The 14,432-nt window shown below is 52.7% G+C and overlaps 1 protein-coding gene across 2 annotated transcripts in view; it reads right to left on the reverse strand.

The window, feature by feature from the left end:
• SMOC2 (SPARC related modular calcium binding 2) overlaps positions 1 to 14,432 on the reverse strand; it is a 142,844-nt gene that overhangs the window by 21,463 nt on the left and 106,949 nt on the right. The window lies entirely within an intron of this gene.

Raw genomic sequence — 14,432 nt, forward strand, 5'->3', positions numbered from 1 at the left:
CTGATGAGCAGAGACTCAAGGGACAGATTTCAGGACTCGCTGCTGGACAGTGGCCGCACCGAGGCCCCCAGGTCCCCAACCTCTGACCAGACCGCACCCTCTTCATACAAAAGCCCAGCCAAGACCAGAATGGCGTGGCCGCGCTCAGAGAGCACTTCTGCACCTCAGCCAGCCTTTGCCACTTGCCCTACTCAGGTTTTGGAAATTCATCAAATTAAGGAAGCCCTGGCTATTGGTCTGGAGTGTTAATACGGGATGTTACGTCTCATGATCCTGGGCTCAGCCATTAACTATTAACCAACTCAATCAACCATCAATCAATGAAGTATCAGACAGCCTCCTGCCACGTGAAACGCTCCCATGAAGGTGTGTTAAGATTCCAGAACTGCAACTGTGTCTATGAAGCATCGACTCTGGAAACGCTGCACAAGGGGGTGGTGGTGGATCGTGGCCCTGGCGATGAGCACTGATCTCCTGAGCCTGCACGTGCAACCTAGAGTCCACTCTGTAACCAGCTGAACGGCCGGCAGCCCCGCCCTCCCCTATTCTGCCTTCGGTGCCCGAACAGCGACAGGGATGAGCCTGACTCCGGGAGCCGAGGCCCTGGGGGGCTTCAGGAAAAGGGCGGGCTCTCTGAAGACAAGCTTACAGGTGTGTCTCACTTGGATCTACAATCAATGACAGTAACTGGACACCCCATCCTCCTTAGAAAAGTGTAACAATATGATTAAACGTAAAAACAAAACCAAAGAAGCCCCATCAACCTCCTCCTTGAATACGAGCCCTTCCACACACTCTCAGGGTGACCGATTGCACAGTTCCTTGTCTGCTTGGCGCCAGGGCGCTGGCCTCACCTGGAGCATCATCTCGGCTCCGCCCACCCCGTCTTCCTCAATACTTGTTCTCAATACTTTAGCTCAAAGCCCGTTTTCTCCAGGGACGCTCAGCGCCTCGCTCGGGTGGGGTTCACCCACTTCTCCTCCAACTTCCTGACACCAATAGCCCCGTACTTACTGGAACCAGCTCGGGGCCAGATGCTTCCCACAGGTGACTCCAGCGCCTGAGGGATCAGGTTTGTTGGGAAGGACAGATTTTTGCTGAGTTTGGGGAATCAGACCAGGCTGTGTACGACTGGTCTTCCTGCCCCACGAATCTTTTTTTTCCTCCTAACACCAAAATCTGACACACTGTAGCTGACTACCCTACAAACCTTTGACAAGGCAGCGCCAGTGAAGGAGACGGAGCCCCAAGCTGGAGATAAGCAAGACACCCCCACCAGGAGTGACTTATCTGGATCCTGACCCAGATCCTGAGCAGCAAGTTTTCCCGGGAGAACAGGCGCAGATGTGGTGCATTCTCACAGCATAACAACCACCTCCCTGTGGTCGGCCTCTGCCAAGTCTCCCCGTTTCCAGCAGGTGCCTGAATGCCGGAGGGGAATATGGGTTGGGGGATCAGCAAAGGCAGCCCTCAGGCACTGGGAACGCCTACACTTCAGCCGACGGGGCTTTACAAAACCGCTTACATCAAACTGCAGAAAGACGATGCCCACTGGAACACCCCACACCACACACACCGCAGGGGGCTTCTGGGCCTGCTTCATCCCACTGCTCCACCAGGTAGTCTGCTCACACGTGGAGCTGCACACGCAGCAGTGCGTCTGTTTACTCAAGGGTCTGAGCCATCAGCTGACCTGGATGACACGCAGGTCCCCGGGCCGTAGCACACAGAGTGCTGTTAACCATAAAAGGGGGTGGAGGTGCAAGGATGCCTTCCTGTGGAAAGTCTGGCCCAGTGATTTGAGTACCAGCTGGATTAAACTTTCCCAGCTGACAAAACACCAGTTAAATTAAATCTTCAGGAACCACAGCTCAGGTAGCCCATGCACACCAGATCAGCCTGAACTGTCTGAGGACGTGATGCTCAGGACCCACGGCCACCTGACGGTGGGGATGCTGAGCGCAGTGGACCACGTGGGAGAAAGCGATGCCCGCGTGTCTCAGGTGCCCTTTCCCAGCGTGGCTTTTACACGGGAAGAGTCAGGACAAAGCTCGTAAGGGCAACCAAAGGCATGTCGGAGACCACGAGGTTGGAACTTGAGCTCAGAGGAGGGGCTCCTCCCTACCGTGAGTTTTCAGAGGATGAAGATCACACCCTCCGGGAGCAAAGCCGGAGGGAGCAGCCAAGCGAGGGTTCTAGGAACTGAGATCTTCCTTTCGAGGCAGCAGACTGAGCTGGGAGGTCTGTTCACCCTGGAGAAAGAGGTGGCAGGAACTGTGAGTCCCCCTTCCCTGCCCATCAGCCCAGCAGGAGACAGATGTCTCCACCTGGGGTTTGTCCTGGGCGCTCGCTGACTTCGCCTCGGTGATGGGCTCACCCCAGCCCCACGGCGGCCAGCAAGAGCACAGGGGGCTGGGCAGCCCTGGAGTGAGCGCTCTGGGTGGACCAGCCCCTAGGGATGGCAGAGCCGGTGACCCCATCACAGATTCCAAGGGCATCTCCCAAGTGCGGACGACACCAGTCCGCAGGACCCGCCCAGCGCCCTAGCCCAGGGCTCTGTCCCCGACCCTCCGGATGGAAACCCCACTGAGTAAACACATGAAGTGTGGACGCGCAGACCACGATGGGCCACGGCGCGTGGTCCTGGACGCACTGCCGGTTTCACGTTAGCAGACTCAGACGACGTCTCTAAATTACACAATTTTTTCCTCACTGCTGAGACTGTGTTTATTCTCTCTGACAGACTACCCATAGGCCCGCTCCTGACACTCTAAACAGACTGTCACAAACTGGTCCTGACACGGAGAAGCTGAAATCCAGTTTCATTTTGGAATGAAACACTTTCCCTCAACGTTGCGATGTTTATTTAAATTTTTTCAGGGTTCTATTAACTTAAGGCAGGAATATTTTCCGCAACCCAGTATTTTGCCTGGGGAGGTGGCCACAGAGCAGCTCACTGTTCGCCCAGGGGTCCCGGGGCCGCACTGCTGCCTTTCCAAGAGCCTCAGTCTCCTCTCCAGGACGGCGGCCCCGCCCGCCCCCGCGCCGTCGGGGAGGCGCCGCCCGTCTCCAAGCGCACCGGAGCCCGCGGCTGCCCGCGCCGCGCTCCACTCCCACCCGTGCCACGGGCCGGACAGGACCAGGCAATCAGTCCAGTCGGGAAAAAGGAGAATCCGCTCCCTGTTTGGATTTGATCCCCTTGAACAGCGAGCATAAATCACTGGGCTCTCTCCTTGTCAGGTGCGTCGTCGCGAAGACACGCATTGCCCTCCTCGGTGTGCGTCCACGACCGGCGGACGCAGCCGCGCCGGCGGGGCCCGTCCCTCCTGCGGCCCCGGGGGCCATCGTCGCCCCGCGCGTGCGCTCCGAGCCCGCCCCGCGCAGCCGCGCCCCCGACGGCTTGGAGACCACGGGGCGTCCGACTGCGGGCCTCGGGCGGGCGTGCGCCTACGTAGCCCCGGGAGGACGGCTGAGAACGTGCCCTGCGCCAGAGTGAAACTAAATTTAAAATAAAGGGGAGGGAAATCAACACGGAGGGAAAGTAAGGGTCAAGTAGACACGGAAAGCGCGCGCGAGGCCCCTCTCCAAGCCCGCCGCCGCGAACAGGGAAGGCTGATGAAGAGAACAGGCGCAGTGAGGCCTGGGCGACTGGGGCTGAGGGACCTCCTGGTCCTGAGCCGAGTGAGAACCTTCCGTGGCTCTGCCCCGCCGTTAGTGGCAAGGAAGCCCAGCGCGCCTGTTTCCTCTGGGCCGCGAGGAGCTTTCCTGCCAGCGGGACGGCCGGGGCCAGGCCGCCTGCCCGGGGCCCTGGGCCCTGGGCCACCGGCCCCTCGCCCGCCTCCGCTGCGTACACGCCGTAGCAGAGCCCAACAGGAAAAGGACACTTCCCCCGAGGGGATGCGCAAAACCTAACGGCAAACGTAGGGCTGGTAACTGCTTCCGAGGTTCGATCCTACCTGATCTGTGTTTAATAAGGAAAGCGAGCCTGAAAGATGAATCCACCAAAACTCAATGCCAAGATGGAGGAAAGGGAGCCCGGGGCACGGGCGCGAGGGCAGGACTGATTTTAGTCCCAGATCGCGGAACTGCAGGTCTCAGACACCCCCCGCAGGGTGCAGAGTGGACGGCGCCCCCGCGGGGCTCCAGCGCTCGGATTCTAGCTCCTGTCTCTGTCGGGCTGGAAATGGGCACGGGGGGAAGGTGGGCGCCATCCTTCCCGATGTGCCCTCACCCTACAGCCGCAGCCAAGCCGCAGAGGGCGAGTTCAGGCAGGACCCCTTAGCATCTTCCGCGGCCGGCGGTCAGGCGTCGGGGAGCCTCTGGGAGGAGAAGTGACACAGCACTGCCTCCCAAGACTGAACGGACGAGGGGGTGGAGAAAGATTCCGATCACCTGTATTCATTCCGGTAACCTGAGCCTCATTCAGACTGGACACAGATGGTGTTTGGAGGGGGGGGGGTGTCTGTGTGTGTGTGTTCCGTGACATGGGACAGCAACTTTACAATAATTTACTTCTGGTTCCTTTAACAGCAAATCACATTCAGTACAGCCCACCTTATAATGAGAGCATCGTAAAGAGAATTTTGTTCCAGTAAGATTCTTGTAAACGTGTACATGTGTACACGGGTATGTTCCTGTGTACCTCTGGCTTCAGCATGACAACTGGCTTCACTGTGCTGCTGTGGTGACACCTAAGCTACATAGACCTGGCACATTTAGCATCAAGATGCACATCTCTAAAGCACAGAGACAACGGCCCCTCCTCACAGGGCTGCAGCGAAGATTAAGTGAATGAATATGCGTGAAACATCGGACTGATATGCCTTCCAAGCTCTCGGTAAATACTGACCGGTATGAATGCTGCGGTGGTTCTCAGAGCTACTGCGGTTTTGTCTTGGGCAGACATTGTCCACAAGCCTGTCAGTGAGTTTTTTAAATTAAAAATTAGCTTAAAATGGGCAGAAGACCTAAACAGAAGACACACAGATGACCAATAGGCACAGGAAAAGGTGCTCAGCATCACTAATGATCAGAGAAATGCAAAGCAAAACTACAAGAGGTACCACCTCACACCAGTCAGAAAGGCCATCATCAAAAAGTCCACAAACGATAGATGCTGGAGAGGCTGTGGGGAAAAGGGAGCCCTCCTACCCTGCTGGTGGGGATGTAAATTGGTGCAGCCACCTTGGAGGACAGTATGAAGGTTCCTTAAAAAACTAAAAATAGACTCACCGTATGATCCGGCAATCCCACTCCTGGGCATCTATCCAGAGGGAACTCTAATTTGAAAACACACCTGCACCCCAGTGTTCACAGCAGCACTATTTACAACAGCCAAGACATGGAAACAACCTAAATGTCCACTGACAGATGACTGGGTAAAGAATCTGTGGTATATCTATGGAATGGAATACTACTCAGCCATAAAAAAGAATGAAATAATGCCATGCACAGTGACGTGGACAGACCTGGAGATGATAATACTAAGTGAAGTAAGTAAGACAGAGACAGACAAATATATGCTATCACTTATGTGTGGAATCTAAAAAAAAATGTTATAATTGAAAATATTTACAAAACAGAAAAGACTCACAGACATCGAAAACAAACTTATGGTTACCAGTGGGGAAAGGAGGGATAAATTAGGAGTTTGGAATTAATATATTCACATTATTATATATAAAATAGGTAAACAGCAAGGTCCTACTACATAGCATAGGGAACTCTATTCTGTGTTTCATAATAACTTGTAATGGAAAAAATCTGAAAAAGAATATATATATGCATCTCTGCAGACGTACAGATACAGACACACACACACAACTGAATCACTCTGCTGTGCACCTGAAACTGACAACAGTGTAAATCAACTCCACTTCAATTAATTTTTTTTAATTTTTAGAAATAAATAAATGAGTCATAAAAAATTAATTCTCTAAGTCTCAGACAAAACTCCTGCAGGACACAGATCACCTTCCTTAGCAGGACCTGACCCGAGTCCTGCCCGCTGTCCTCTCTCTTTCCTGCATAGTGACCTGCTTGCTGCATGAGTCTCCACTCGCTTCTTTGGTTTCATATATTGAAAGAGTTCATATAGAAATGCCCTCGATGGTAGAGTCATAAGATAAGTAAAGAGATCATTTCATCCATATTCATTTAGGTAAAAGTAGAGCTAAGTCACTGTCAGCTAGATGAGCTACGGAATTAAACCTTCTCCATAGGGAGGCGCTGCCAAGAAAGACCACTCTTTCCAGCACTTGCCAGGCTGGCTGCCAAGAAACTCAGCCTCATGCACCAGCTGAAGAGGTCCTGCCTTCTCAGCGGTCATGGGCCTCAGAGTACCAGCCCTCCAAACCCTCGACTTTTCTCTTCTACGGACTGCATGCGCCAGGGCACAAAAACAGTCCTCTTCTGCTGAAAATCATTTTGTGTCTCAGCTTCTCCTTCCTGGAGGATAGCCTCTGCAGAGCTGTTGACACAAGAAACAACGGCACGCGGTGGAAAGGGCTTTGAATTCGTGGTGGGAGGACGAGGATTGCAGCTGCAATCTGGACACAGGGCGACCTCCCCATGTCCACTGAGTTAGGTCTTAAGTGGTCAACCAGACATCACACGGAAGTGGACTCTAGGGCAGGTGCATTCTGGGAAAGAAGGATGTGCAAGAAGAGTTGTTTCACTCAGTGATAAAGAGTGACATCAGCAAATGACACGGTGTGACCAGGACAAAGGGAGGGTTGCTGGGGACGGGGTGCGCACAGCATGGACTTTCTGGTACCTATTTTGTTCCTTTCTTTTCTTCAAAGATATTTCTTCATTAGAGAAGTTACAAAGATAGAATTCCTATTCTGTTGCCCTTGAATTAACAAATTTATCCCTGTGTAAGGTAACAAGTGGGTATCATTTAACAGGGTAACGTGTTAAACGAAACACTGACTCCAACGGCACTTTTTAAAGCCTGTCAAAGGGTGCTCCCAAAAGTGCTGTTTCATGGCAGATGCACATGTTTCTCAGGAGATTTTTAAAAAATCAGAAACTAACACTTTCTGAATGTAAGGAATCTCTGATGACAACACCATTCTGCATCAGTCAGTCAGACTCTGAGGTGTCTGAACAGAGAACGGTACCTCAGAGTCTCTGGAAATAAGGACATTACGCATTTTAAGTAAGTTAACTAATTTAACAAGCAAAAGCACAGAGGAAAGATGGATAAGTGGGATGGGAACTCAGAACTCTGAAACTCTTCTGCTGAAAATCACTCTTGAACGACTTATCTCAGGAATTTCTGAAAGATAATTAACAACCAAAGAACAGTCAATTTATCTTTTTCTGTCAGAGGGAGAAACCCTTGATTTTTTTGAAAAATCGTTCTGGATTTCACAAGTCAGAGGAGAGCTAAGAAAAAAACCTAAATCATCCTGTCAGGGAAAACATTCTAGAAGTTTCCATGGCCTGCTGTTCTTCATTATAAACCAGGTTTGGAGAAGTTTCCTACCATCATTGGTCATCCGGGAGCCTCCGAGCAGCCTGACACACAGTGATGTATTCGAGCCTGTGGTCTCGGTCTGTCCAGTTGCATTCTTGGGGGGTTAAATCAGGAAGAGCAGCGCTCAGTTGCCACCATCGGCTGCCCCTGTCATCAGTCCTGCCTCTGCTCCAAGAGTCACAACCCGGTGCTCTGGCCAACATCCAGCTCGGATAATTGGATCTCGCCTGTCTCTGCTCCCCTTGGAATTTCTGGTGGGGGAGTGATTTTTCACCCACTCCCCAGCACTGCGCCGGGCGGGGACCACCGCACACTGCCAAGGGGGTCCTGACCCAAACAGCACCGTCCAAGGCACGGGCGAAGTACTCCTGACACTGGCACAAAACCTGGAAAGGAGCTTTTACGAGTGACATCATGGCATGTTCAGATATAAAGGGAAACCTGTTACGCTCCAGTCTCCATTTCCTTCATTTTTCTAACTTCTTACAAGTTTGCTCTCTTGTTTACGAGCATCAGTCCTGGGACCAGAAAAGTGCGGTGGTCACTGTTGGAGCACAGGTCTGGGTCGTGTCTCCCAAAGTATCTGGCATTGGGCCAGATGCTCAGTGGGCTAGAATTTTAAAAGAAGAAATTCTCAGGTATAAGAGGAAGATAAAACAGAGAAGGCAGAGTGCCACCGAAGTGTTCTGATGGGTCCTGGGATTTGGACGCAGTAGAACCAGGAGGTGGGGGGAGATGGGATGACTCCGCAGAGGGCTGGAGCGCGGATGGCAGACGGCGGTGGGGGGTGGGGGCAGCTGCTTCATTTGGGGGAGAGGAGGACCACGGACACTCCTCTCAGGCCTGTGTGCCAACCAGCCCTGGGGGATCTGCAGATCCTAGAAGCCAGACCAAATCGGGGACTGTCAGGGGTGCTGAGGAAAGGCTGGGGAAACAGCGCGTTTACAGTGAAAGGACCACAGATGGAGAAGATGTAAACGTGCAGCTGTGGCTCTGGATAAAGAGGTTTCCAACACGACGGACGCCGTCGTGAAGGCCGGTCCCCGAGGCAGATGCGACCCCCGGCAGGACTGGCCCTGACACGCACGTGCCTGCGTCAGTCATGAACGTGCGTTATTTAAATGAGTCTGTAGCACAGAAAGGCTTCACGGCCTCAGTAAGTCCAGATTAGCTCTGAGGAAAACCTAAACTCACACAGATGGGTGCAGGCCAGTGAGAAGCAAGTTCATCGTTTTTTCAAGCGTGCACTGTACTTGGCGAGTTTTCACAGTGGTTATTTCAGACAAACTGCTCTAATAAAGAGACAGGAATTATTGTCACAGAATAACAACTGTTAAGCCACAAATTTAACATATTTAACTGAGCTTGAGAACACGGTGTCCTCTGAAGTTATTTAAACTGTCTCTGAAGTACTGCTGACACTATCCATTTGCCTGGGAGACGCTTTTTCACGATTAATTGAGATCTCAACTGTCTTCATCTCTCTTCTGCATAGTCGTAACTTTCCGAGTAACAGAGGCCAAACTGACCGAGACTTTATTATGCTAATGTAACTGATATTACGGCCTGCCATCTTAAAGAATGTTTTTAACTTGGCCCTTTAGATTTAAAACCTGGCTGTAAAACAAACAGTAAAACCAAAACAAGTCGGACTCCTTCTAAAGTGCCTCTGGGTGGTGTGCCGCTGGCGGGGAGTGGGTGTCGCCGTGGACCCCACCCTCAGATTTCCTGGGGCACATTGTGTTGTGGCAGATGGTTTGTCTACCTACCTTAGAACTATGCAAAAAGCTAACCTGCTTTTTTTTTTTTTTTACCATTTGTGCATGTACTTCTGTTTCACCAACCCCAGCTTCCTGCTGTCTGTCTAGTCGAGGCTAACTGCATTCTCACTGTTTCTACCACCGCGGTTTCTACCACTGCGGTCCCCAACACGCACAAGCCTCTATCCCCCCTCTGCCGTAAGAGCCCCATGTCTACCAAAGTGGGAGCCAGCAGGCCCCTCATCCAGTGAGACTGTGTGGCCTACGTCCCTGAGATACGTCGTGTCTTTTCCACTTCTCCATCTTTTCTCACCTTTTTGTGAGGTCTTTCCCGGCCCCGATCCCCAACTCAGCGACACCCTTTCCCCCACAGATGACCCTGTACCCTGTCCTCTCAAGGCCCATGTGGGTGCTCACGAGTGGACGCAGGTGAGTCATGGGAAATGCCATCATGCTGGGCGCGCCCAGCTCTGTGTGGTCCCGGCGCGAAACTGACAGTGGGGCCCCTCGCCCAAACATGACCAAGAAGAGATCACAAAACTGTTTTCAAAAACGTCCTGATGGAGACAGTGGACGGTTAAACCAGTGCAGCCACCCAGCCACTGCCAACCACAGGCTTCTGCAAACACAGCCGAGCCGCCCTGAGAAGGGAACCTGCCATCTTCTCGGACAAGAAGCAAATGCATGGGACAGAGACAGACCTGCAGACATGGTGACAGGCTACGGTTACAGGGGAAAGGGGGTGGGAGGGGATACATCTGGGAGTTTGAGATTTGCAAATGTTAGCCACTATGTATAAAAATAGATTTTAAAAAAAGTTTCTTCTGTATAGCACAGGGGACTGTATTCAATATCTTGTAATAACCTTTAATGAAAGAGAATAAGAAAACGAATCTATGTGTGTACATGCCTGACTGGCACATTGTGCCATGCACCAGAGATTGACACACTGTAACTGACTGTACTTCAATAAAAATTCGTTTTTAAATTTAAAAAAGAAAAAAAAAAGCAGCAAATGGGTAGATGAGTTGCACAGGAATCTCAGAACGTCCTGTCCCTGGTGGCTCCAGGGGAGGGCAGCCCCTCAGACACATGCGTCTCCGTTTTTAGACCAGATGGGTCACTGCAGCTGAGAGGTGGCTTCGTCGGGGGAGAGGGGCCAGCAATGCGGTGGCCTCGATGGCCACTTCCCCGGGACAGGAGCTTCAACTCGACCTGGCGGTGATGGCCGTCACCATCAGGATGGACACCTGGCAGGCCTGTGATCCCACGGTTACCACCGCTGGTGTGACCCGGGGGGCAAGAGTGAGAGAATTCGACGTGCCGCCTGCCAGCCGCGAGCAAAGTGCTTCTATTAATTAGGGTCGTGAACGCTCCCTTGGAAGAATGTGGAAAAAAAAACCCCTCTGCACTTCCCTGCCCCCTTCTCTTGCCCCTTTACCTAATCCTGAAGGTCTTCCTGAGTTTGCACCTCTCAGCCCCAGCAGGGCCCTGACGCCCGGGAAGTGCCCCCACCTCGTGCCTCCAGCCACCTCAGAAAAGAACCTCCACGCTCGCTTTCCATCCAGCGGTCAAGGTTTTAATAAACGGAAAAAGGGCCAGGCACCTTCTCGTAAGTAACGTAAAACGCTCAGTCGACCTTCATTGTCCTTCCCTCCGCCCGCGCCTCCTTGCCTTTATTTGCCCTCATTTCATGGGGGATGAGTAATTCCCACAGTTTCCTCCCAGCCTTCTCCAGTTTCTCCTCATCCCCTTAAAATGTTCTAGTAAAACCTCACCGGCTCCTGCCAAGTGCGGTGCGTGGTCAGGCTTTAGTTCTGGCCTCAGAGACGCTTGCTGCAACGTCCTAGTGTCTTACCGGCTCTTTCTTAAAGCGACACTCAGTGCCGAGCAGAGGTCTGTTCCACACACACCCGCTGCATCTGTTCAGACTTTTCCCAGTTCCCGCGACACGTCTGCGAGGCAGAGCCACAGCTCAGGACGGCCCTGCAGAACGTCGCACGCCCCCCTGGGGCCCCCGGCCCCCTCTTCCTGGGGTTCCTGTCTTACGAAGTCTTGAGCATGGAAATGACATGGCGCTTTTAACTGAGTTTTATTCACAGCATCCTTTCCTCAATAAAGCTGGGTTTAATGGTCTGTTTCTTTGCCATGCTTTCTATACAATGAAATTTTCTTCTCTGGGATTAGTAATCTTATTTAGGTACAAGTTTAATTTCACATTTAATCATCATGCTCACTGGTCAAGAAATAAAATAATGGAGCCCGGGTCGCTCTCCGAAGCATCGCTGCTCAGAATGGCCTCCTCCACATCTGGAATCCAGCCCAGATGCTGACCCTGAACAAGCACCGATCTTCAGCAGCAAAGTCATCCGACTGCTCTTAAAAGCAAAGCACTCTCTTTCAAACCCTCTCCTGCGCAAAGCACACCTGTGCCCGCCTCCACGCCGCTTCACCCGGGCGCAGCCCTGGGGAGGCGGGTGCCAGGGAGCCTCTCCGAGCCGGGACTGAGGAGAGGCCAGCCCTGGAGAGGAGACCTCCCCGGGCGGAGCACGTGCGGTGTGTCTGCAGGGGTGGAGAACCCCACGTCTGTTCCCGGCTCCGCTAAAATTGAGACGGTCTGTGAGGTCGGGTCTTGGCCGGACACTGAAATCTCAGAAGCTGGCGTTTTTAACCCGTAAAGTACCGACACCTCACGTTGTCTCTGAAAGAGCCTGAAGGCCCAGCCCGCGTGAGGGGAAAGCAAAGCCTGGCCTCTGAGTGCCACGGCGTCCCCTGCACAGACTTCAGGGGCGGGGTCTCGTCACCTCTGGGAAAACACCTTAAGCCACCCTGAGGGCAGGTAGGGGTCATTCTTTGCCGCCTCGGAAAATCATAGTTAATTTCGACAGCAAGCAGAAGGGTGCTGGGATCGCACAAGAGCAGCTCAGGGGCGCTCTTCAGGGTTTCTAGTGATTCCAGGGTCCCGTGGTGCCTGCGACCCCTGGGCCCCCAGAAAAGAGACTTTCCTCGCTGTTGACTTCAGAAGCTCAGTGTGGTGGCCTCACCCCCCGAGGGCCTTTGAGGGAGGGGCCTTCTCTCTGCTGACGACGGCGAGGACCACGGAGCTGCCGGGGACGCTGTGAGGCAGGGCTGTTTAACCAGAATGAATGTGCTCCCCAGATTTGGGCGCCAGCACTGAGGAGCTTGGGGGCCAGTGGGGGACGAAGCAGTGAAGTGAGGCGCACGCTTTCAAGTCTGCCAGAAAACCCGAGACCCTGTTCATCGCTCACCGCCGCCCCCTTGCGGGTGCTGGCGGGGCTTCAGAGTGTCAGTGTTGGGTCCCCCAAAGCCCCGGGGAGACACCAGAGCTTCCCCCAAACTGATGGAGGAAAGACAGGGTAGGAGAAGGGAGTGAGATTTCTCCCTGTCGACACACCTGCTCTCAGGCCTCTTTCCGTCCGTTAGTGAGAGCAGGAAAAATCTGCCCGAAGCCCTGCACAGGATGTAAATAAACATCTGGCAGTGAACAGACCCCTTAAAAATGTGAATGGTGTGTGAGGGTGTTGTCAGCTTGGCTTGGAAAATAAAGGCCCCGTGTGGGCTGAAACTTAGGAAAGCTGCTTAAAATGCAAACCATGCCTTTTAAGAAGAAAGTGCACTAGACTTTGGGTGACTTCAGTGTCCGCCCACCAGCACGGTGCTGGGTTGCTCTGCAAGCTGTTCTGCCCTCCCTGCAAGAACAGCCTCCTCGGTCCAGGAGTTATTTTCAGACCTCCTTGTTCTTCCCTAATAAGGATAATTATCTCCAAAAAGGCAGAGTGATGAAGTGGTCCTGAACGGCACACTCCCAAGCATCTACAATTGCAAAACAAACTGACCTTTACAGCATTGCACAAAACAGCCCATGTGCCTGAGGACGCCAGCTTCGTCTAAGGATGAGTGGCGGTCACCTCCCGGCCCTCCCCTTCCAGCGGGCGGGCGCTTTTCCACAGCCCCCGCGCGGCCCAGTCTCCCTGCCGTGCTGGATGCTCCTTCTTCAAGCGGTAAACTGACTCCCAAACAAACCAGCACTGATGCCACGACGTGTTTCTCAATATCGCACATCAGCCTCTCCCGGAAGGTGAATGCCCGCTCCAGACTTCAGTCCAGTCCCAGCCCGGGCTCCCTGTGCTGGATTCCAGCACAAAGCAGCTTCCTTCCCACCAGCGCGGCCCCCGGGGCAGCCCAGAGGGGCTGCCTCTGCCATAGCACCTCTGATGGATGAGGAGCAGGGCTTGAATGGCACTCCTATGTGCAAAAACCACACGCAGCTTGATTTAGAAGTAATGCAGTTTGGGATTATCAAAAAACAAAAATTGAGAGTCTTGGACCTCAGAGACAAAGAACAGGTTGTTTGGTGTTTGTGCAGCATGGTTCAGATCAGCTAAAAAGAGCAAACAGGCATGGAGGCTTTCCAGGCACCAAGCAGTTGCTAAATCCATTCTTTCCTGTTAGAAAAAATACTGTCCACCAGTGTTAAAACCTGACTTCAGAGGCAAGAGACGCTGGATGGGCACTGGGGTGTCCCAGGGATGGTCTAGCCGCCTCCGCCTTTGCTCATAAGCAGGGAAACGGCTTTACATTGTGGAACGGGAAACCCCTTTCATCAGCGGCAGCGCTAACGATGCAAGGACCACAAAGTGTCTCTAAACAGGAATTTACCCAGATTTTGTCTAAGACCAAGGTCCCACACACGCTCTAAAGCAAAGCCATTAGAGAATGATTTTCATGGTCGTTGAGGCTTTGGCTAAATAAATATACACAATCCGGGGGCATTTAAAGGAGAAAAAAAAGGATCGAAATAAAACAAAATAGCAAGTAGCTTTGACGCATCGTACGGATGCCACCGAATCCACCACGTGCTGCAGGAATCCTGTCTCTAAACTCCCCTGTTTCATCAGGTGAACCTCATGGCCGAACACTGAGGGGTCAGCGGCGGTGCACGGCGCAGACCACGCCGACTCCTTCAGCCCCACGTAAACTCCTGGAAGACGTGGGTCCAGGCAAGGCCTTAGGGTTAACTGTCGAAGTGATCATTTCTGTTGGACCATAAACCACTTACGGGTTTTTTGATGGAGGAGACCATCCTGAAGACACTTCTGTGTGGGTACTTTTAATAATCATAAGACTGAACTCACTGCCTCTGTGAATTTAAAATAGTTCTTTGCGGT

Source organism: Camelus bactrianus, chromosome 8 (assembly GCF_048773025.1).
Source record: "Camelus bactrianus isolate YW-2024 breed Bactrian camel chromosome 8, ASM4877302v1, whole genome shotgun sequence".
NCBI classification, from domain to species: domain Eukaryota; kingdom Metazoa; phylum Chordata; class Mammalia; order Artiodactyla; family Camelidae; genus Camelus; species Camelus bactrianus.